Here is a 26,185-nt window from a genome sequence, read left to right as displayed (position 1 = left end):
TTATTAATTCGAGTACGATGTATCGCCAGTAGTTACAATCGGCCGGTTTAACGACACATTTATATTTACACTATCTAACCCCAAAAAAACTCAATTATGGATAATAATAATACTATTATCTGTTTTTAATTAAGTAATTTACCAGACATGATGGCGCAAACCTGTAATCATCTGCAAGCGAAGTTTGGAGGGTCATACAGGTGTAATGCGGGCGTAAGCGACCTTCCGGATGTGACGTCACGGGGGGTGGAGTCATGTGACGTGGGTGGAAGGTTCGGGTCCTTAAGCGGGTAAACCGGAAGGGGAAGGCAGTCGGGGTGTGAGCGGAAAAGAGTGAGGCCACGCGGGCGAGTGTGGAGAGGGGGGGGCGCCGACGGCCATCGGGAGCCAACCCCGAAGATAAGAGGAAGCTGCGGAGTGGTGTGCAGCTGCAGAGGAGACAGCCAGAAGGGCTGCGTGTTAGAGGCAGCGGTGTGGCTGCCAGGAGGAGCTGCGGAGAGAGAGAGGGCTGCGTGTTAGAGGCAGCGGTGTGGCTGCCAGGAGGAGCTGCGGAGAGAGAGAGAGACAGCAAGAGGCTGTCAGAGCTGCGGAGGGAGAGGAGTTGCAGCGAGTACAGCCAAGGGGGGCTGTGTGAGAGAAACAGCAGCGGAGCTGCTGTTGTGGATCGGGCCGACATTGGAGTCAGCACCCTGGAGAAGCTACAGAGTAAAGACAGCCGTGTGGGTGTACAGCACGAACCGAATAAAGGACACTGAGTCAGACATCGTGGTCCAGTCGTTTATTACACTGGTGTCGGAAGTGCAACGGCATGTCGAAACAAGTGAGGAAGAAAGTTAATCCGGCGCCTGCATCGGCTTCTTCGTCCGACGACGACGAACTCCCTCCAACCACGGATCCTGTTGGGGTGGTGGAGGAGAGCCCGGCTGAGGCGACCACGGGAACGGGAGTGGAGGATGTTGGCGGGGTGGCGGGTCCGTCGACATCATCAGACGCGGATCAACGATGGCAAGCGATGGCGGTACAACTGGAGGCACTTAAGGACGTCCTGGCGCATCTATGCCATCTCGTCGCGCCAGGGACGATGGATGATGCAATTGGTGCTCCGCGGGCCGCCACGTTGCCTGTCCTGCCGCCGCCATTGCCCACGCGGCAAGAGGCCGCCATTTTGCGCGCTCCGTGGCGCCAAACCGCCATCTTGGCCACGCCGCGGGCCGACGCCATTTTGAATTTGCCATCACAACCACCGCCATTGGAAGACGGCGGGAAGAGGAGTCGGAGTCGCCACCTTACAACGGTTAAAGAATTTTCCGTCGGTGGGGACTGGAGCGCGTTCGCCTGCCGCTTCTTGGCGGCGGTACGCACAGCAAGATGGACCGATGCGGAGGCTTTGGAGGTGTTGCCGACTCTCCTGGACGACGAATCTGTCCGATTCTTCCGTTCCATAACGACCGATAAGAAGGCAACTTTATGTGGTGTTTTTCAAGAAATGGCCGATGCTTATGAGCCACCAGATGATGCGCATCGGCGATTCGCTCAACGACAACGAGCACCAGAGGAGTCGCCCGTGGCGTTCAGGGGTGCGGTGCTGGAGCTGGCCATGGCAGCTTATCCTGAGACGCCACGGGACCTGCTCGAGCCTCTCATATTAGGGAAAATGTTGGAGCTGTCTCGGCATCTGGGGATCCCCATGCCTGTGTGTGGGCATGAGAAGCTAACTTCCCGGACGGCTGCTAAGTGTCTCGATGCGCAATTCAACCTCCGTCGCTGGAAACAAGTGACGGCGTGGACGGGGGGGCCCGTCAAAGAAGGGGATGCGCTGGGTTGGAACCCTGCGCAGGCTGTCTATGTTCCGGATGACCGGGGCCCTCAACAACTGACGGCCGCCTCCGCTCCATGGACGGGACGCGGCGGGCCGAGACCGCGCGCGGCGCTACCAGAACGGGGCCGTCAGGAGGCGAGGCCTGCGCTTCGGCGCAACGACGCCGAATGTTTCCGCTGCGGGCGTAGGGGCCACTACGCCAGAGACTGCTGGGCCCGCTTCCCGGCTCCGCCGCAGCAGGAGGCCTCGGCACCGGTCAAGTCGGCTAAAGATCCTCCGAAACAGGCATGTCGGCACGCACCAGACACTCGGCAAGGCTTTACACCTCACCCATCACCGTCGTTGCGCCATCCTAACGTTGTGGTTAAAGCATGCCCTTCGACGGGGCCTTGTCGCTCGGTCACGCGATGGCGCAAGTTGGCACGGAGAGTCGTCGCGGCCGCTACGGGCTCGTCCACTGTACCGGGGTCTATACAAGGGGTGGACGTACGCATTTTGGTCGACTCCGGCGCGTCTGCGACTATTATTTCGGATGTCATTTTTCATCTGTTGGGCATCCCGCCGGGGGCTGTGCGTCCGGTTTATGGGTCGTGCGTCGCTGCGAACGGGGGTAGCATGGGTATCGTGGGTCAGGTGGATGCTAAGATATCTATTGGGGATGTGTCGGCCTCGGGTGTTGTGTTGATATCGAGATCTTTGGCGGTTCCTTGTTTGTTAGGCACCGATTTTTTGGCTAAGATGCCCATTTTGATCAAAATCAATGAGAATTGTATTGAACTGCCGGGGGGCCGTCAAATCTCGTTTCTGCCGTCGCCCTGGGGGCGACCTGCTTCGGCCGTACAAGTGCAGGCGCTGTCCGTCGCATCTGTGGACATCCCACCTGGTACACAGATGCTTATGCCCTTGCGGTATCGGAAGCCCCTGCCTGATCGGCTAGGAGCAGTAGGGGTCTTGTTGTCACCGTCCGCCACGATAACAACCGGGTTGGCGTTAGTGGGGGCACAGACCATCGTCCGGCCGGATCAATTACCGTTTTTACAGGTGCTTAATGCGGGGGGAGAAAATGTCCGTGTCCCGGCCGGTACGGTTGTGGCACATGCCACTACGGCGTTTGCGACCCATGATTGTCCACATAGCCGGGGAGTTGTTGCTGGGGTTTCCGAGCCAAGGAGTTCGGATGATCGTTGGGTTGCTCATTTATGTGACGAAAATTCTTCCCTGTCCATGGAGCAACGTGGTGCGCTGCGTAAATTGTTGTTGACATATTCCGATGTGTTCAGCTCCGATGATTTGGATTTGGGCCGCACTTCGTTGCTTTACCATCACATTGAGACGGGCGATGCTGCCCCTATTCGATTAAATTCGCATCGGATGAGTCCTGCGGAGCGAGAACACGTACGGGGGGCAGTGGAAGACATGTTGGCTGCGGACATTATATCGCCATCTAACAGCCCATGGGGCGCTCCAGTCGTCTTGGTTAAGAAGAAGGATGGCAAATTGCGATTTTGTGTTGATTTCCGCAAATTGAATAAGATATCGGTGGCAGATGCGTACCCCCTGCCGCGTATGGATGACTCCCTCGACGCATTGTCGGGGGCTAAGTTCTTTTCCACACTGGACCTCTCTTCGGGATTTTGGCAGCTTCCCCTTGACGAGTCCTCACGGGAGAAAACCGCATTCCGTACGCCGCAGGGGTTATTTCAATTCAACTGTCTCCCGATGGGATTGAATGCGGCTCCTGCTACATTTCAAAGATTGATGGAGCTCGTTTTGACGGGGTTGCAGTGGGAGACGTGTCTTATATATTTGGACGATATTATTGTCTTCAGCCGCACATTTGATGAACATTTGACGCGGCTGGAGACAGTGTTCACGAGGATGCGTTCTGCCAAATTGAAATTCAAACCAAAGAAATGTCACCTACTGCAACGGTCCGTCCACTATTTGGGGCACATTGTGAGTGCCGAGGGAGTGTCCACGGATCCGGAAAAGACGGCGTGCGTCCGGGATTGGCCGACTCCGGCCACCGTGGGGGATGTTCGGCGGTTTTTGGGGTTTGCCTCGTATTACCGAAGATTTGTGCCGGGTTTTGCGACGATTGCGAGGCCCTTGCATCTCCTTACGGGTAAAGGACGGAAGTTTGTTTGGGGACAGCCGGAGGAGGCGGCCTTTCGGAGTCTGCGTGATCTATTGGCCACGGCCCCAACATTGGATTATCCCGATTTCGATCACCCATTCATTCTTGATACGGACGCGAGTGACACAGGTATTGGGGCGGTGTTATCACAGTCTAAAGGGGGTGTAGAGCGTGTCGTGGCGTATGGTAGCCGAGTCTTGTCTCCTGCGGAAACCCGCTACTGTGTCACTCGCAGAGAACTATTGGCGGTTGTTTTTTTCCTACGGCAATTTCGACCATACCTCTACGGTCGTTCTTTTATTGTGCGTACGGATCATGCGGCCTTGCAATGTGCCCTTAAAATTGACCAGCCATCCGGACAGTTGGCACGTTGGTTGGACACGCTGCAGGAATTTTCCTTCCAAATTCAACATCGGAAGGGAGTGCGCCATGCGAACGCTGACGCACTTTCCAGATTACCGCGGCGCGCCCCTTGTAAATGTGAGTCGGGGACGCATAGGTGTTCGCCGATTCCAGACCCCCCTCAGCCGCTTACGTTGGCCGTCGAGAAGTCGGACACTCCGATGGAACCGGGACCGGCTGACGGGGTTTTGAATCTGCCGCGGTCTGTCTGGATCCGGGAACAGATGATGGATGAGTCATTGGTGTCCTTGCGGAAGCGGTCTGCTAGGGACAATGGGAGTCCGAGTACGGCTATGGGGCCGCAAACCGCTCTCCGAGATGGTCTGCTTATGTGGCGGGAGGGGTTCCAGGAACGTTGGCGCCTGGTGGTACCAACGTCCTTGCGATTCGAGTTGATTAGAACCCTCCATTGTGACACTCTCTTACATTTAGGGGTGCAGAAGACCTTGTTGACGTTGCAACGTCATTATTTTTGGCACGGCATGGCGACAGATGTCGTAGGGCACGTGCGCGCGTGCCCTACGTGTGCACGACGTAAGCCGCCGAAACATCCTTACGTGCCGCCTCTCCAGTCGATTCAGGTGTCTCGAGTCAATGAATTGGTGGCACTGGACATATTGGGACCCTTTCCACCATCGGCGAGGGGTAATAAATATTTGCTGGTAGGGGTTGAGTACCTCTCCCGTTGGCCGATGGCCTGGCCGTTGCCCGATCAGTCGGCCGCGGCCATTACCGACGCCTTTTTGTTCGGGTATATTATGGATAAGGGGGCGCCTGAGAGACTCCTCACGGACCAGGGCAGGAATTTCTCTTCTAAATTATTGGCGGAAGTGTGCGCGGGTCTTGGGACTAAGAAAGTACGGACATCCCCATACCATCCGCAGACGGATGGTATGGTTGAACGGCTGAACAGGACATTGTCTGCCATGCTTTGCCATACCGTGAGTGAACAACAATCAGATTGGGATCTGCACATCCCCGGGGTGCTTTCGGCGTACAGGATGACGCCTCATGCGGCTACAGGATATTCGCCGTTTTACCTTATGTATGGTCGGGAAAACGTGCCGCCGGTGGATGTGCAATTGGGAACTGGGGTGAAGGGACCTCGTAAACCACTTCCTGAATACATTCAGGACACGGTTCGCCGAGTCACGGGGGCGCGGGAGAATGCCCGCGTGGCTACGGCCAAAGCCCAGGCCCGGAACGAGCGATATGCGCGACGGTCTGAGGGGGAGTGCCCTTGGAAGGTTGGGGACCTAGCCTGGCTTCATTGTCCACAGGTACGTCCGGGGACCTCGCCGAAATTGCACAAACCCTGGCATGGTCCCGTACGCCTCATTGCGGTTCCCAACCCACAGTCAGCATGCGTCCAGATTGGCTCTCGTCGCTGGGTTGTGCATACGTCGCGCTTGAAACCATATGTTGCTCCCTTACATGATGCGTCATCCCCCAATGTTGCCTTGCCGGGGTCTGTTGCTGCTGACTCTCCCCTGCCTGCGTCCATTGATCTTGCTAGAGCGCCTGTCGTACCTGTTCCAGACAGGCCGGCCGTGACATTGCGGGGGACGAGGGGCCCTGCTCGGAGGACGCCTGCCGGGTCTGCGGGACCTTCGAGCCCTGCAGCCCTTCCGACCCAGTTGCGCGCACGGTCACAGGACAAGCCCAAGACTAACTCTTTAGGGACATGAGACGGCGATGGACTTCCAGCTGCGACAGGGGGATTACCCCCTGTCATTCCTCGACTTTCATCGCGTTCCCGTTCTGCGAGTGGGCCGCCGACCGTCCGGGACGGGCCGGCGACCCGCACACGTTCCAAATCGCTTTCGTTTCGTTGATTGTTGTTGTCTTGTTATTTTTTTCTTACAGTTGTATTTATTGCATGCTTTTTGTACGTTCGTTGATGTTAATTGCGTTGTTGTTGTTGTTCTTGCTGTTACATTGTATGCTTAGTGTCCTTTAGGGGGGGAAGCTCGGTTCGCCGCATTACGATTTGCTGTTGGTCAGCCGAGGTCGGCTGGGATTTTTCTACGGGGGAGGGTGGTGTAATGCGGGCGTAAGCGACCTTCCGGATGTGACGTCACGGGGGGTGGAGTCATGTGACGTGGGTGGAAGGTTCGGGTCCTTAAGCGGGTAAACCGGAAGGGGAAGGCAGTCGGGGTGTGAGCGGAAAAGAGTGAGGCCACGCGGGCGAGTGTGGAGAGGGGGGGGCGCCGACGGCCATCGGGAGCCAACCCCGAAGATAAGAGGAAGCTGCGGAGTGGTGTGCAGCTGCGGAGAGAGAGAGAGAGAGGGCTGCGTGTTAGAGGCAGCGGTGTGGCTGCCAGGAGGAGCTGCGGAGAGAGAGAGAGAGAGGGCTGCGTGTTAGAGGCAGCGGTGTGGCTGCCAGGAGGAGCTGCGGAGAGAGAGAGAGACAGCAAGAGGCTGTCAGAGCTGCGGAGGGAGAGGAGTTGCAGCGAGTACAGCCAAGGGGGGCTGTGTGAGAGAAACAGCAGCAGAGCTGCTGTTGTGGATCGGGCCGACATTGGAGTCAGCACCCTGGAGAAGCTACAGAGTAAAGACAGCCGTGTGGGTGTACAGCACGAACCGAATAAAGGACACTGAGTCAGACATCGTGGTCCAGTCGTTTATTACACAGGGATCGTCACGTGTGTGAGAAATTCCCAACCTCTAGGCCTGCAAGGCAGTGTGGAAGAGGTAGTGCCGTCTCTCAGAAAGGTTGCTGATATTTATTTGCGAATGCATTTGTTCTAATTCCAGTGTGTGTGGGGGTTTTTTTCAGGCCATGTGTATTCCTCAAAAAAGAAAATGAATATATAAGAATATAAATTTCAGTAAGAATTGGCCAAACAATTCAACCACAACCCTCCTTAAAAAATTGGTATTGAGACTCGGTTAACCTTATCTGGGAAAACAAATCATTATTCAAGTCAAAAAGCCAAAGAGTCTTCCTTTTCAGGCATGGAGAGCTTCCATATTGCTGTTGGCGGTGCTTATCTCTGCATAGGATAAAATCTGAATTAAATAATTACAAAAATGAACGCGGACTCTTTTTTGTGCAAATGACGTCGCAATATCTTTAATGTGGTCACTTCGCAGCAGATGGCATGCTTTTTTATGTTATACATCAGTTTCCAGAATAATCAGACCAGGTGACTGGGAACAGAAGTGCGTCCATTTGAGCACCTGGCAATGCAGAGCAATCTACAACAATAAATCAGACAAGAGTAAGCAGTTGAACACAATGGCGGCAGACATAACACGGCCGTCCGTTACCCAACCTGTACATTTCCTGGCCTTTGTACCGGGCACTAAAACCAAACAGCGTTTCGTCCTGGTTTGGCCTCTGCCTTGGTGCTCACAGGCCAGTCGTATTTCACAGGTGCCGTTTTTGCCAGGTCAAACGAATCAAAGTTTTGTTTGCCCAGGTTGTCAAAACCAGGGACATATTCCACTCTTCTCTTCAGTTCGGAGGCACATTCTTTCGAGTGTAATAGCATTTTATACCTGCTTAATCGCAGCTGGCAAGCAGATATCCAATCGGATTCACCCTTACCATGCTTCCAGGGGTAATACATTTGCCACCCATTTTGTGCAAATTCAACGTTTAGTTTTTTTGTAGAAACTCCAATTATTATACATTTCAGGTCACATATCAGTATATATATAAAAAAAACAATCTAGTGTGATTATGATTTTTAAAAAAAGGTCTGAGGTGTGATTTTGTTCAAATAACAATAAAATGTGCCTATATAGAATGTGATATCGGTTGGTTTGTAATCTGAAGGTAAAATGTATACGACCTTGGCGGGTACAGCATATGCTCAGCATTAAAACAACTGCCAAGAATGAATCAAAATTCATGAACGGCTTGAGAAGCATGGCGACCTCAAGAAATGTCAGGTTTCAGGATAATTATTTGCCAATCATCTAAACACATGTGGTTATAACAATGCATCTCTGCAATCTCGCAATAACACAATGTTAGGATGCGGCATAACGCAGAACCTTTCAACCTTTGGCTAGATTGCATCAGTGGCCGTTAAGTCTCCATGGCTCTAGTGCCGCCCTGTCTCATCAGACAAGACATTTAAAGCCCAATCAGCGGCACTGCTTAACTACAAACCACTTATTTTCTAGTGTTGTGAAACCCTTGCAACACAAGTCTCACGTAGTCATCAGGTCAATTACAATCCAACGTGTTTCTCTGCTGAAATAAGCAATGGGACAGCATTCATCTCCTTTTTTGCAGCCCACATTATTATGTTGAGGGCAAATTCTACATGCAAGACAATCCGCTGACTTCTCAGAGAGTGATGATAATTTTGTATTGTTCCAAGAGGGATTATTATCACGTGCCATGTTATAACTAAATTATATTTTTGTTATGAATGTAAAATGTCTTCAAAAGGTGAATTGCACTTGTGATGCGCATGGTGGAATTTCATTGAGGATTTTTGGCCCAATACATGTGTTGATGTAAGTTAATTTTCTGTTCATATTTGATATAACAATGTCCAAACTTAGGAACGTGCAGCTTCCTCCACTGGATAAAAGGCCATTACAAGGGGTGAGTACGATCATATACATGCTTTTAATAGAGGAACAACCTTAACTTAATTAACTCAACGACCCAAATTGGTGGAAACTACCTTTCTGCCAATACACGATTCAGGTATTTAATTCAACATAGGTTCTTGAGGACCCTAGCAAGCAGAGTTGTGCATAACAGGTGTCGGGATTGTTACCTGTTTGGGATGGTGCATGTGCCTCCTCTCTCTGTCACAGGACATAAGTGGTGATGTTAATTTTACGACAAACAGTGGGATAAAATACTGAGGATCCTAAAGTACCACAGTCATGTACAGTATGTCAGCGGCCAGGTGAAATGTCAATAAAGATTTTCTGTTCCATCTGCTTGTGGTACAAAGTGCGCATTCAAAGGGTGTTGGCTCATTGAGAACAAAGTTGGGTGATACACTAAACTGAATAGCACCGAAGTTTTCCTATAATATATCAGGTGTGGTTCACACAGGCAAAAGCATTAACTATCTTTTTTGTATGGCAGGGTGATAAACAATGTTATATTTTGAGGATGCTGAGCCAGTTTATGGCTACAGGAGTGATGTTGTCAATGCCTGAGATCTTGCCAGCAAATAAGAGATGCGTGTATTGTTGAATTATGTGTTCCTTGGTTTGCCTTTGATAACACAGTCACAATGCAGGGTGCGTTTTGTCTTCCACCAGCATAATAAGTGGCCGCACCTGCCGTGTGATGTTCATATGAAGTAGACCGCATCTTCCTTGGTAGGGCCAGTAACGTTTGTTACAACGCTGTTGTCCCACTTTGCTCTCCAAGTTGACTCAATGTTGAGGGCACGTTGAGATCTTTCACCTGCTCACAGAAATAATTAGAGGCATTATGAAATGGAAATGAAGCTGATTGTGATTAACGTTAAATAAATTGATTGCTCAGTTTGTGGGCTCTCAAAGTCAGTGTTGACTCCAAAGTTGGCTTTCGCTGCTCAGCTATTATTGAGATTAAAGTCAACTCCACTTACTACGCTCACTTGCGTGGGTTTTCTCCAGACACCCTGGTTTCCTCCCACTAGCAAAATTGTTGTTCAGGAAATGGAAAAGCATTCCAGTGAAGGACAAAATGGAAAGAGACTTGAGCCTCAGTGAGACCTTCCTCTACTGTTTATATATATTTATTAATATTACTCCCAAAAGTTTGATTACTTCCAAAAGTTGTATTTCCCAATTTCACCTGGTCAATGCCGGTTCGTGAAAGTGGGCTCAGAGGCTCGTTAAGATGCTATACACATCACTGATGGCTGGACATTAAATCAAGGCTGGGAATTAACTCATGTGGACAAGTTCATACCAGACTGTGCTCATTAATGTGCTGCCACTCTACCACAATTCCCTATTGTCATGTTTTAATTATTTAGCAATACATCTGTATTAGAAATGTACACATTGCTTCAAAATTAACATACTAAAGTAATACATACAATTACTACAAAGATTTAGACACCAAGGCGCACTACCACAGGTGGGACTGGCCACAGCTGACCGAGTTCTCTGTGGGGAGGAACAAACTCCAAAAACTACTCACTTCGAAATCTTTTGTATAATATTTTCTATTACTTTTGTATAAATACATGTTAATTTAGATTCATATGTTTTTTTTCTGACTTTATGTGAACGAAAAGACACAAATTCGTCCGTTTTCTCATTGAAAATAGGTAAATTTCAAAGTATCACTGTCCTGGTCACAAAACAAAGTTTGTGGGGAATAATAGACATTTTCTATACTTTTTAGGCATAGGCAATTACGAAATAACACTACCCAGGAACAAAAATTGTGTTACATCGTGTTATCAGTACAGCGGTACCCTGCACCTGTCTCAGTCAAAGTATCCCATATCCCTCCCTGTTCCATCACCCAACGCCTGCTTGTCCGAAAATGAGATGTAGACAACACACATTATCGTGCTCAGTGTATATACCAAGCAATGACTTGCACCATTGATTGACTCGATCCTAAACTTTCCACTTGTGCATCACTGCGCCAGCAACAACATGTGATGCCTAAAACAGCCTTGCAAAGAGGAGTCGTGGTACTCACAAAATCATAACAATGTCATTAGTCCTTCATTTATCCTGCAAAAGCCTCATGGAGAGCCTTGTCACATTTTAAACACGGTGCTCCATTTGATGTTTATCCAATTCCTCGTTTAATGTTTTCACATGGAGTTAAACCGGCGCGTTTGGGAGAGATTCTACGCACGCAAGGGGGATAACAATGGAAAAAAAACTGTTTTTGTCAGTATTTCAGCATCCTACTTGCTGCACTGCCTCTTACGGGCGAACCCTCTGCCACTACACGTGGGTGACTCATGCATGTAATTAAATATTTTCGATCCCAACAAACTGCACTCCCGTGCACTGCATTCCAGGTGGGCCCCACCAAGTCAGTAATCCTGTGGCTTCGAGGATAAGGTTGGTGGATTGCATGGGGATTGGAAATGTCATACCTCGTTCAGACACTCCATTCCTAAAACAAGGCTAATTCCTCTGACTCGATATGCCATCATGCATTTTACTGACCTCCGAAGTTGTGCAGCGAGCCATTGAGTCGTCGTGCGACACATACAGGCCAAAGTTTATGTGTTCACCGAACCAGGCACTTTTGTCCTTTTAAATCAACGATATATGTACGTGCTACAATACGCCTCTTGCTGAACCAAGCTATTATTTGGTATAAGTAGTGCATTGCCCAATACTGTCGGAACAGTGAGCAGTGCAATTTCAGCATTGTAATTGATTCAGTGGGTGGTGTCCCCGCTCACTCAGCACGATGTGTCAAGTATGCCTCGGCCAGTGGTGGCAATTCCTTATTCTCATGGTGGGGGCCAGTCTCTCTATAAAATAACTGGTGTTGACATTTGAAAAAGTGAAACTTATTTAATTGGCAATGGGCTGAGTCGAACCACGAACGAGATTTGAACTCACGTCTTTCAATTGTGCGTCAAACGCTTAGCCCAATGTTGCTCAGTCGTATTGCAAAATCATACAAGCATAACCAAATCAAGAAACATATCAATTCAACCCCTGACCTGGATTTGAACTCACAACCTTCCCATTGTGTTTAAAGCACTCCTTGTGGCTTTATTGCTCCACGCTGACCTCATTACAACATTTTCTCTCAAAGTGCACATTGACATTTCTCAGGGCCTCCACACATTTTAAATTGGCTATGCTTGGTTTGGTGTTATTTTGACATTTCCAATTTATCATCCATGCAAACATCACCACAGAGGCCTCGGATATGTTTGTGCAATTTACATTTTTATATCCGAATTGCAAAATTAGTTCCACTATGTTCCTACTATCCCTGATAACGTATGTCATGCCATCTCACAAGAGGCCAATAATGTGTTTTGTGTAAACAATAAAATCAAACACATTTAGCCCATTCCTTCACAGAATATCAAGAAATGATGGCAGTGAATGATGCGAACTTGTAACCTGCTTAGCCCACGTAGGATCTCTAAATATTGGACATCCATTAAATATCCATGCATCTATGAAATTAATATCAATAAAGCAGTCATGTATTTACATAGACAACCAATGAGACGACATTAAGCCATGAGGTGGGATGCTCTAAGAACAGACTTCAGAGGTTGTGATCTAAACTGTGCAGCAACTGCAGTATTTAGCAATAAGGAGGAAATGGCAAGGTATTGTTTCAGCAGTAGCATACCTACTGTAATCACCCAGGAATGTCTGTCTTTAACGCTCGTGACGTCACTCCACATCGACCAGCCCCCCTCATTAATATTCATGAGCCGGTGACGTCCTCCAAATGGACACCCTCCCACCCCTCCTCATTAATAATCATGAGCGGGTGACGTCACTCAATATGGAGTATTCCCCCCATCAATAATATTCATGCGCAAGTGACGTCACTCCACATCGAACAGCCCCCCTCATTAATAATCATGAGCAGGTGATATCCTACAAATGGACACCCCACCCCCCCATTATTATCGACTATAATGAGCCAAGAATGTCTGTGTGCAACGCTCGTGACGTCACTCCACATCGAACAGTCCCCCTCATTAATAATCATTATAAGGTGACATCCTCCAAATTGACACGCCCCCCCCCCCATTCATAATAATTAGCGGCTGACGTCACTCCACATGGGGGGCCCAGGCGGCTCCTCCCCCCTCCTCGTTGTCAACTTACAACCCTCACTACAAAGGCAGAACCCTCACATCACGCGATCTCCGTAACGCTATTGAGACATCAAAGTAAAAAGGACGTCATGATGAACAAGGGATTATAACCTTAAAATGAAATAGGTCTGTGTCACCGCGCCCTTACAAATTGCAAATGCATTAATGCAATGTATATCACGTCGCAGTCTGCTTTTCGCTTGCAAGTTTCAGATTTACTGCAATGCAGCCGTCCTTGGACGGGCAAAAGGCTAGTTGCCCATAATGAACTATAAATCCTGCCTCACCTAGTCTCAATAATCCTCGTCAGGCGAGTCATATCCAGGATGTTTGGAATGACCAATTCCTTATTGAATATTTTTATAGGTGGGAGTTTGTAATTTTAGAGATGTTGGATCTATGGCCTTAAATCCTAGCAAGAAGTTTTGTTTGGTATTTACTGCCATGCTATATTTTGGCATGAAAACCCTTTGACATTCTCGAATTGTGAAACAGGATATTATTTTAATGAATAGAGAATTTGGTATTTTTGGTATTTTGTAGTTGTTAGCTCTTCTTGTGTAAAATGTAATTCTTGCACAAAATAAATATTTTCCTAACAGTTCTCTCTTACAAATGCATGAATTTGTTGTTAACTGTATGAAAATACTGACAGCAAGTGCATGAGTGGTTTTGAGATTCTTAGTAGACTCATTCTTCCACCCCTTGCACTTATGCAGTGAATGTGTCCAGCAACGCAATGAACACACAAAACACTTCCAATAATTAATTGATACCGAATAAAGGGATCTCGTTGTTGCACTGTCAAACAGGGCTTTTGTACAACTATATGCCTTTTGGCACTTGTTTAAAACTTTTTTCCCCTTTTACCAAAAGGTCCACTTCATAAACCCTCAAACATTTTATTTTTTGCGCTAATTATTGCAACCATCTCTGGTCCATCTAACGTGATTCTACTATGCTATATGAAATGACCCCCAAATAGTTTATATTACCAAAATGTGTCCCTACATTCAAATTAGCATAGGTAGTGTTCATTACCATTCGTGGCCTTAAGCCAGAGGTAGAAATTCCACGTTACAATAGTAGACTGTTATATTTTTTAGACAACCACTATTTGATTCCCAAAAGTGGCACTCATTTTAACCACACCTGGATGGATTATGGGCTGCGTGAATTGACCCCTGAATGGTATACGTATTCCCAACATTATGACAGTAAGTTCAGCATACCTGCCTGTTGAAACTAAACCAAATCAAAAGTTAAAGTGCCTCAATGGTCATATAAGCATTAAGGCAGCATTATCTCTGTTGTCAAGCCTGAGTCATCAGTGGTTATTCTACATTCCCTTGGTCGGTATATGCATCGTTCATATCCAATCTCCCAATAGTGCGTTGAGAACGCTACCATAGTGCGACCTGGCGACTTATGACTATATCAACTTTGTACATGCTTTCTCCATATAAAGTATATATGCACACATACATATGGAATGCTTGATCTCATTTATATTTGTAACTTTGCACGTCCATTAGGAATGCCTCTGACTCTCAACTTAAGCTCACACAATAGTGTGCATGCCAGGTGGTGCTACCGTGAGTGTCTGGGGGCTCCTGGGCTGGGAGACAGGGATTAAGCATTCCGTCACGCCTTGGAGGGCCGCTCTGAGAGTGGGGGGGGGTGACCTTGAATTAGTGCTCTACCCGCCGGGATTCGAGCTGTCACACCAAGCACACGGCATATCACACCTGCTTACAGCGAAAAATACCCCCAGCCAAATGCATTCACATTCACCGTCACATTCACGAACGCGGTCGCGCTGTCAACCTCAACTGACGTAGGACAGATGCACCTGTAAAAGCATTTCAGTTTTATTTAATGAGCAGCTTAGGTGTTTAAATGTATTGCCGTGCATACCACAGACAAAGATCCCCCATTTAGTCTTATACAGTAGACCACAGTGGCAAGTACTGTTAGCATCTATTCCAGCTAACACAGCACCCGAGAGGGTGGTGTGGCTAAAACCATTGCCCACCAGACGTTGTCTTCTCACTGCTGATGTTTACACGCTGCGTCAGGTAGCCCTACTTGTACGAAGGCAATTGCCACTGGTGCGCGCCCAGACATTGAACTCAATTGTCAGGTCATCTAAGATCATGGCAAAGTGTGCAAGCTTCTGTGCCACTGCTCGTAATATTAACCCCCCCACCTCCGCCTATTCAAGATGAAAACCTACCAGTCCTGAGTTGAACACTCAGCCGCAATGCCATCCATTGTGGCATTAGCACATTAGTACATTATTTTACAATAATGATTGATGTTTACATACTGCATCAGGTAGCCCTACTTATTTTACAATAATATACTCGCTTGTGTACTCACTTGTGTACATAATCTCGTACTTGCAAACAAACATTTATAGGTTGTAGTCCAAAGTGAGCCCGTATTTATGTATTGGGTGTGAAGAGGGGGCGTGGTGCATGTTTGGGGAAGATTGTGGTGGGGTGGGGGCTGTGCAATGTTTGTCCAGTGCTAAAATCATGAACAGTCAATATTATTTAGTTCATATGCTATCACTTAAATTCCAAATTCCTCCAGTTATGTGTTCCAGGAGTGGTCTGTTTTAATTTTCGGAACACTCATCTTTAACTTCACCAATTAGCATCACTTCCCAGTTGAGATAGTCACTTTCTATTGAAGTAATATTACTTCCTCTTTAACACGCATTGTCTTATACCAAAAGGCTGGCAACCTGCCCATCCCTACTACCAAACTGTCTCACTATACTTATCCCACATCAAACTGTTTTACACGTTTTTGAGAAAGTGAAATAGTCACGTGAGAGCGTAGTGATGCAATGAACATTAAAATAACCAAAGGTGAATTTTCTGTATCATCTTTAAGCAGAAAGCTGTCACCTGTTTGCCATAATACCCTGTCTGCATTCCATAGGCTAATGTAACACTTCCTCAACGATTATATGTGTCAGTGTTGGGGTAGTAATGCATTACAAGTAAAAAAAATGCAATTTGATTACTAAAGCTATTTTTTGGGGGGGAGGGGGATTCATTTGTTTTCATTATGTAATCTGATTACCGTTACTTATATTGGTTATGGCTTTATTTTACTTTCATAAAAAAAATTCAAGTACCAATCACAACAAAAAATGGAAACTATTGTCACAGCAGCAGCCAATGTATATAGAAGAAGCAATGAATCTCCATCCTTATGAAAGGGCTTCATCTGTCCATTTGAAGACTGTCATATAAGTAATAAATGTCATATTGGATTACTCTTAAAATATCACGGGATTACAAGTATGTTACATTAATTACAATACATTGAGTAATTAGTAATCAGATTACTTTGCTTAAGCAACCCTCCCAACACGTTAGAAATCATGTGTCCTGAATGTTTAAGGCATTGAAATGAGCCTCTGTAAATTCGTGTCATTTCATTCTTCTGCGAGGCAATAACCCAACGTAATACAACACGTTTGTTTTAAGGTAAATCTGTGGCTGATCAACTGATGCAACGGTTCACCAGCTTGACTCAGTCACAAGGTTGTGATTTAAAAGGCTGTTTTGGTGTTGACTCAGCCCATAACCTCTATGGGGGTTGGTATAATTTGCCATAACAGTAGGAGAATTACCCGGAATGGCAGTGATTGAGCTGGGGAAATAACTGCTACTTTGTAGAAATCTGACAGTGGGTTGCCCTCTGGACAGCCTGCTTATGCTGCTGTGTACATTGGAAATGCAATTACCCCAGTTTTACAATTCAACACATTTTCGTATGTAGAATGTAAGCATAATAGGCACCACACGAATGTTTCTTAATTGCAGTGCTCGGTCAATATGTGTTTGTACTAATGCTGAACACCCACAAAACACATTTTCACGGAGAGCGCTAATAAAGCCATTGCCTTCATATTCCAGTTGTTTTTCAATAAACTCACCTGCATTTCACAAGCTGAGACTCCAGAACCCAAGAGAGACTTTGTTATTTCCATAACCTGGAGCCACAAGCATCTACGGGCACTGTAATATGAAACCAAAATGTAATCCACCACCACCAAAATGTAGCGCAAATACAAAAACCATAACACGGCCAGTCCATTTCCTGTGTGGGTTTGACATTATTTGCAAGTGCGCCAAGCTGCCATAACGAATTTCAATCAACATAAGTAAAACTTGCAAGAACAATGGTTGATACGCATGACTCAGCCGAAACTTTGATAGCGCCATTCATAACATGAATACAAGGCCCTTTAGTTGCCGCACATTTGGGTGCAGCAGAATGCACCCACGGGCAGCTGGTCAGCTTCCTGTTTGTACTGAATGAGTCATGCCCCTGTAATGATCTAACTGCTGTGCTTAAGGGTTTTTATGGAGGATTGGAGGAGGTTTAGTTGAGATTGGGACAGGGAAGGAGGAGTCACACACACACACAGGCGCACACACAACAGCGTACAACGGGGTGATGTCATGTCTGGCTGATGGGAATGCTCCATCTGCCCAGACTACTGAAGGGTCCTCACATGTCACTCGACAAAGGGATGAATAGTCTCATACGTAATCCTTCAATACTGTCGGATACTGGGGCGCGGGTCTGGAGTTGATGTTGGGTGGCAGTGACAAAGCGCTACGATGCTAAATAAAGCCGACAGTGCGCCATATCTGAATGTTTTTGGCAGAGCTCAGGTTTCCATTCTGCGCTACGAACTTGTCAAAGCCATCTCTTCGGCATACCTCAGCAACTGTTTTCGCTGTGGTGGTCCCCACCTGATGAAGGACGCTTGTGTTGCGCCCGAAACGTCGTGATTTAATTTAGTTGTTTTCACTTTTTATTTTATTTCATTATTATTTTCACCTACGTGACTTTACCGAATGAACCAAAGAGTATAGATCCTTGCAGTCACGACAACTTCAAATCTAGAATTAAAGACCCGAGTTCGATTCCCACTCAAGGCCAAGACCAGCGACAAATATCTGAACCGGTCCTGGGCCTCCCCTAGGTCCACTCAGCCTCGAATGGGTACCTGGTGCGGTGTGTAAACATCTCCGCTGGGGAGACAAAGGCGGCCGGGCGTGGTGTTGGCAACCCACCCCCTCGTGTGCACTTGCCACAAGTCTGTTAAGTCTATAGGGGGATCTTTGTCTATGTGTGTGGGTTGTGCCGTGTTGGCCTTAGTATGGGGGTATTCATACTTTTCTCATTGGTGAGATATTAACTACCTCGCTTGGTATGAAGGAGGTTGTGGGTTCGATCCCGACCTTGATGCCTGTATATTTGGAGTTTGCATGTTCTCCCTGTGGTCGTGTGGATTTTCTTCCAGGTACTCCAGTTTTTCCCTCCACATTTAGAAACATGCGTTTAGATTATTTGTCTGCTATAAGTTTTTCGTCTTGTGCTATTGTATGAGTGTGTATGGTCGCAGTGTGTGAACGCACGCATTGGTGTGTGCTTGACAGAGCCCATTGAAACATGTGATAGTATGGTAATAGTTATGAGTACAATATGACGAGGAGGTTCAGACACCTAAATACTGCACTGTATCTTAGAAAATCATAAGAATGATTGCGTTGTGGTATGATGGGAAAAGTCTGGGGCAAGTTTGTAAACATCTTTTAGATTTTACAGTAAACATGAACTTGCTAGTTTAAACACTTCTGTCATTGCGATAGTTTAAAAAAACAGCACTTAACGACTACCACATAGAAAATTAATTTTAATTTTAAACTATTCAAAAGCCATGCAAGTACTTGTATATAACGTTTTTCACAATTTAATGCAAATAAATTGATAAACTACTTTATATGCTTTAAAAAAAACTTATTTTCGTGGTGGAAAACCCATTTGACAACCGAACCTCACAATAAAATAACATACGCAGAAGTATATTCACGGTTTACTTTAAACTGACAGAAAGGATTATTAGTTTTTAGAGCCGGCCCTGTGTATACACAACTCAGAAGGGCAAGACCCACGCTACCGCGGCCAACGAGTGCTATGTGGGTGATGGGAAGGGAGAGAGAGAGAATATGGTTGAGAGTTGGAGGAAGGGGAGGCATGATGCGGCATTTCCTGTGACATCAGCATTAATCACACAATGGGGTTAGCAGTGGCAGCAGTCGGGATACCAGCACACACCAACACGAGGATACAAAGTCCTTTGTTACTCAATTGCGGTTGGGATGTTGCAAGAGTCAATAGCCATCATATGCAGCAGACATCACAATCACTTTCAAGTGTTTGAGAGTAGATTGTTTAATATGGTTAGCGTTGTTGCTGTAGAGTATCCAATGAGTCGTGCGTTATGAATTGCACTATTTTCCAGGGACTTGACTGACATCGTTTTCATCATGGCACAAAATACAGGTGCACTTGATGGGGTTTTAATTACCGTTACGGTTATCGCAGAAGTGCTTACAAAGCTGGGAAAAATTGCTGAAAGATTAAGTGAATGAACTGTAAATTTAAATCTTGATTTGAAGCTTTCGTGACTGCAGAAATCCATACTCTTTGGTTCTTTCGGTAAAGTCACGTAGGTATAAAATAAAATTAATCACGACATTTCGATCGCAACACAAGCGACCGTTATCAGGTGGAACAGATACAACAGAAGAACCAAAGAGGATGTACATTTTAAGTGAAATAAACACAAATACCAAAGGACCATTCAACAAGAGAATTTATTGATGATTAAAAATCGTAGCACAAGTAAAGTGGCGGATGGAATGAACATTACTTGGTGGCTAGAGGATCATCACACAGTGAGGCACTCGTAGAGGAGTAAAGGACGACAGGTGACCATGCTACTGCTGCGGCCACACTTTTGGAATCGCTGAACTCCAACAGATGAGAGTGATGGCCAAAAGCCGAGTAAACACTCGAGTGGAAGATCCCAGACGTTTGTTCGTCATCTTATTCCTCCTAAATCAGTGCCGTATGTCACAGAGGAAGATATAGAAACTTCCCACGGGAGCGGAAGAGAGGGAGGGGTCATTATTAACTTTTTATCCTAAAAATAATAGCAATCAGAAAAACACCGAACTAGATATCAATCAAATATTCATTTTTATCTTCTTGGTTCTTTCGGTAAGTCACGTAGAAGGGAAGTAATTACCGAAAGAACCAAGAAAATGAATCCCTGCAGTCACGAAAGCTTTAAATCGAAAATAATTTTTTATTAAAAACGATAAAATATTTGCTTCTTTAGGCAATTGGTATGTTACTCAATTTTTCATTTAAGTATGTTACTTAGGTCTTAAGCCTACTCACCCATTAAATTTGCCAAGACTGTAGGCCTATATTTAATATTCCCCTTATATATAAGATTTCTAAAAGTTCAAACATGTCCCGTAACTGACTGGCATATATATATTTTTAGGTACAGGCAAATGGGCAATATTGGCAATACAAGTTGAAGAACATTGTGAAAATAAATACCTTCCACAACCAGTTTATTTTACAACTTTGGATTGCTGCAAGTTGCCCAAGTCGCAGCATACCATGTTTATGACTCTTAAGAATCAGTGTCAATGTCAAAAATTCCAAAAGGCAAACTAAAGAAACTCGAACATCTAGGAACAGCAAGAGAAACGTCCACAAACATCCTCCATGGCTACCTTGTTTTCCCACGAAGCTGTCTACATATTTTTCACCTTGCAAAAAAATTTGTTATGGAAAATAATTTTTGTATGCGAGAAAAGTCTTGTTTTGGTTTGCAATGGCTTTTAAATGGTAAACATTTGTCTTATTTTATCTTGTTCAATGGAAACATTTAATAAGGATTTAGCTTTTCCATGACAAACACGACAATGCACTTGTCTGTTCATGCATGTGGAATTATCTGTGCAAGTGTTTAAACTACGATTAAGACCACCTAATGGTGTTTCCAAAGGACACCATCTGTTAGACACAATGGGAAGCACAAACCGCACGAAACGTTAACGTCCAGCCTCTTTAAAACGCTGAAAATCATCTTTTACGGTTTATGGAAGTTAGTTATTCCACATCTGAAAGCCACACTTTGTTTTGAAATGTGCTTTATTTATTTTCCAACGGTTACATTGTGTCTATTTGTAGGTCAAACAGGAGGGGATGCGCGTAAGAGCAGTTGCTTTGGTGCTTAGCATACTGGCATCAATCATGTTCCGTTGATACCTGGCTTGACAAACAATACCAAGATAGGCAATCCGTCAACCAGGAACCTAATGCCAGCACACGGTTATACGTCCCCATAATGTGTGAGAATACAGGTCCTATCATCAACACTGAAAACCCAGCTATCCGAGTATAACATCTGTGGCACTGCATTTATTGAGCACCTCCTCGAGCCAAGTCAATGGTGAAATGGATGATGCTCATCTGCATTTTAGAAGCCCTGAGCCAGTGGTGTAAATTCCACCGTTCTTATAGCAGGGGGCCTTTCTCCCCATTGGTTAAAAAATGTTGACTTGCAACGAAGTGGTGCTTTAGACTCTGTCGGTATGATATGCTGAGTCAAAAAAGCAACTTTAATTTCAACACACAACCTCCTAATTGTGAGACATGAATGCTAAGCATGGCCACGTACATTCGACTGTTCAGCAACAACAACTGTTTATTGGTCTGACCTAAGCTGAATTGAACTCATCGCATTGCATTGTTGGTAAAGGAAGAATACAACTTAGAAGAAGATAATCTTATCTGTAATTGACCACCTTGAAAAGTGAGACCTGGGACATTACCTCGCAAAGTTCTACCCAGATGGGTTTGATGGCATTGAGTGGTTGAACAAGGACATCTCCTTCCTGCACAGTTGGTGGACTTGCGCAATTCGACTTTTGACAGGTCCGTTATGCCACATGCTAGTTAAATGAAAGGTCAACTTGAGCTAAAAATCTACTACATTTTCGTCATATTATCGCCGTATAATATATATTTTCCTTTTAAAAATATATCAAATTATAAGTTGTATGAGCATGTGTCAATAATAAAATGCTCTCCAACTATACACGAAGTCACAATGAACTCTCTAATTCAACGGGGTTATGTGCATGGAAATTGAACTTTTCCATCACTTATCTGTATCATTATTATGACTGGGATGAGATCATTATTTGGCATGTCACTCGCATACGATATTTTCCTTAATGAGCCAGAGTCTTCAAAATGTTAGCCTCCATTCCTAGGAAGTTCTGAATTAATCTGCAAACTGATTAGGTGCGGGTGACACACCTACTGCACAGAGGTCACGCGGGTCTCCTCAGCAAGTTCCACTCAAAAACAGTCTTTAGTCCAGATTGGGTGTTTTGGGGAAATTACCATTTGCCAGAAACCTATTAAGGCAGGTACCACACAGACAAAGTTTGGTGGGGCTAGAATCACGGCCCAGCCGTTTTCGTTTTCTAAATGAAATAGACTCTGGTCACGCTTTATGAGCTATTCATAGGCAGTGGCAAGTGTCGTGGCTTTACTGCTAAGGCAACGCAACATTTCATACACACAGACGCTAAGAATGATCAGATAACAGCACACGTGTGCGCACACACCTTACAAGCAAACACCCATACTGTACACATGCAAGCACACATAAACAAACACCGTTATGCACACACTCGTCCAAAAACAGCTCTTGCTTGTCACAGCTTTGGTGCAGTTATTGTTTGTTGAACTTTATACGGTGACGTGGCTTTATGGCCAATGCCATGGGAATGTTGCTCCAAACACCCATCTCTTCACAAGCAACAGTCAACGAAGGTCATTGCAATTACACCAAAAGATTCTCAGGATCTCTGACATCACTTTTACACTGCCGCCCTTTGATATTTTACACAAACGATCGACAACGATGAAAATATACTTAAATAGCAAGTGCTGTATTGTTTTTAATCAAATGCAGCATTTTTTGAGAAATAAATGCAAATATCAGTGTGAGGAACCAGTAAACTTGATAACAAGTAAACCCGTAAAAACTAAGTTTTTCACTATAAATCCTTTATCTGCGTGGCGGCTAGAGTCCTCTCGTCCTCTGGCTTGAGATGGCTGCCACCTATGGGTCAGATGATTGTCTGCCACCATTAAGCAATTGGTAATTAAATATTTAATTTGTTTTCCCTTAACAGTGTAAAATTTTGGATTTTTTTTCACGAAAATTAATCGTCACACACAACGAGTCTGTGTGGAAAATGTCAGCTCGATTGGATCACGGGAAGTGGGTTAAAACACGAGCGAAAGATTTGCACGATCCTAAGCAAGCGAACTTAACATAAAGGATTTAAAAATATATTCGCCTGTGGAGGACGCGGGGATCGATCCCGCGACCTTTGGCATGGGAAGCGAGGGCGCTACCAACTGCGCTACTCCGCCACGGCCTGTGGAGGGGTTACGCTCTGGGCTCTTACACTCTGACGTTCAGCCAAAGCCATGAATAAGTTCTATTTGAATATATGTAAAATTATTATTTTTTGCCTAAAAAGTGTACAATTTTGGGAATTTTTTTTCACGAACAATAATTGTCTGGCACAACGAGTCTGTGTGGAAAATGTCAGCTCGATTGGATCACGGGAAGTGGGTTAAAAAACGACCTAAAGATTTGCACAGTCCTTAGCAAGCAAGCAAGCACGCAAGCAAGCAAGCACGCAAGCAAGCGAACTTAATATAAATGATTTAAAAAAAAAAGGTTTTATCAAGTTAAAAGTGCTTCTCGACACAAATGGCGAAAACATATGTAATAAAGGACTCTTTCACAGTGTCGATCTCCGTTGTCCTTTATTTGGGTTCGTGTAAATCTCGCTCCCACGGCGTCCTCGCTCAGGCCCGCGTCTCCTCCGTCGAGCACTCCACAGCCACATTGCTGCTTCGCCCTGCAGCCACCCTGCTGCTCCGCTCTGCAGCCACACTGCTGCTCCGCTCTGCAGCCACCCTGCTGCTCCGCTCTGCAGCCACACTGCTGCTCCGCTCTGCAGCCACACTGCTGCTCCGCTCTGCAGCCACACTGCTGCTCCGCTCTGCAGTCACACTGCTGCTCCGCTCTGCAGCCACACTGCTGCTCCGCTCTGCAGCCACACTGCTGCTCCGCTCTGCAGCCACACTGCTGCCCCGCTCTGCAGCCACACTGCTGCTCCGCTCTGCAGCCACACTGCTGCCCCGCTCTGCAACCACACTGCTGCTCCGCTCCTCCTGGCTCACGGCCAGCCTTCCACAGCCCGCTAGCCCCTCTGCGCCCGGACACCGATGGCCGACGGTGCCGAGGTCTCCCAACACGTGGCGATCGCGCCACCCTCCCAGTACTGCCCAGCGTGGCCTCCTCCCGTTTCCACTCCGTCTTCTCTCCCCGATCCCTTCCGGTTCTCTCCCTAAATCCTCTCCCCCACGTGACCCTAACTCCTCCCTCTCCTCACGTAACCCAGACTCCGCCCCCCTCAATCCTTGCTCGCATTACACGTACCCCCCCCCTGATGAAAAACCCAGCCGTCCCCGGCTGCAACAGAACAAAATAATGCGAGCAACTTTCAACCATCGGGCATCACCAGACAACGGAGATTATAACAAGACGATAACAAAGAACAACAAGAACAAGAACAGCAATCAACGAAAGGAAAGGGATTTGGAACGCGTGCGGGTCGCCGGCCTGTCCCGAACGGGCGGCAGCCCCCCCACAGACCGAGAACGCGACGGGGTTTTAAGAGCAACGGGATTAGAACCACCCGCCGCTGTTGGAGGCCCGTCAACGCCAAGGTCCCGTTCACCAGAGAGACCCGAGTCCGGGGTCTCCCACAACCGTGTCTGTGGTGGGGTTGGAGGGGCAGCGGGGTCAAGTGTCCCCGTCGCCGTGGTAGGCCCACCCAGAGCAGGATTCGCTGCATCCGCCTGTGTCACGGCCGGTTCGTCTGTAGAAGGCACGACAGGCGCGCTTGCAGGGTCAACAGGCAAAGGCAGAGGTGCGTCGGATGCAACAGACACCGGCAAGGCAACATCAGGAGATGACGCATCCGTCAGCGGGGCCACGTAGGGTTTCAACCGAGACGTATGGACGTACCAGCGCCGCGATCCGAACCGAACACGCGCGGACTGCGGGTTAGGAACCTCAATAAGCTTAACCGGCCCCTGCCATGGTTTGTGCAGCTTAGGGGAGGTCCCCGCCCGCACCTGCGGACAGTGCAGCCAGGCCATGTCCCCCACTTGCCAGGGGCATTTCCCCTTCGAGCGCCGAGCGCAACGTTCGTTCCGGGCCTGGGTCTTGGCAGTAGCCAATCGGGCCCCCTCCCGTGCCTTGGTGACGCGTCGAACAGTGTCTTGAATGTACTCGGGGAGAGGCTTAACAGGACCCTTCGCCCCCGTACCCAGCTGTACGTCCACCGGCGGCACATTCTCGCGGCCGTACATTAGAAAAAATGGAGAATACCCTGTCGACGCATGAGGCGTCATCCGATACGCGGAGAGTACCCCAGGGATATGCAAATCCCAATCAGCTTGTTTCTCATTAACCGTGTGACATAGCATGGCCGACAGCGTCCGATTAAACCGTTCCACCATCCCATCCGTCTGCGGGTGGTAGGGAGACGTACGAACATTCTTGGTTCCCAGAGCAGCGCACACTTCCGCCAACAATTTAGAAGAAAAATTTCGCCCTTGATCCGTGAGCAGCCTTTCCGGCGCCCCTTTGTCCATTACATATCCAAACAGGAAGGCGTCCGTGATAGACGCCGCCGACTGGTCAGGTAAGGGCCAAGCCATCGGCCAGCGGGAAAGATATTCCACCCCGACCAGCAAAAATGTATTGCCCCGAGCGGATGGCGGGAAGGGTCCCAAAATATCCAACGCCACCAACTCGTTAATCTGAGAAACCTGTATAGACTGCACTGGCGGCACATATGGGTTTTTAGGCGGCTTCCGGCGGGCACACTCGGGACACACCCGAATGTGTCCGACGACATCCATCATCATGCCATGCCAGAAGTAGTCTCGCTGCAACGTCAACAAGGATTTCTGCACCCCGAGATGTAATAGAGTGTCGCAGTGCAGAGTCCGAATCAATTCGTACTGTAACGACGACGGTACTACCAGATGCCAGCGATCGTGCAACCC

This window comes from Lampetra planeri, chromosome 1, assembly GCF_965212315.1.
Source record: "Lampetra planeri chromosome 1, kcLamPlan1.2.h2, whole genome shotgun sequence".
NCBI classification, from domain to species: domain Eukaryota; kingdom Metazoa; phylum Chordata; class Hyperoartia; order Petromyzontiformes; family Petromyzontidae; genus Lampetra; species Lampetra planeri.
Note: the sequence above shows the minus strand (reverse complement) of the source record.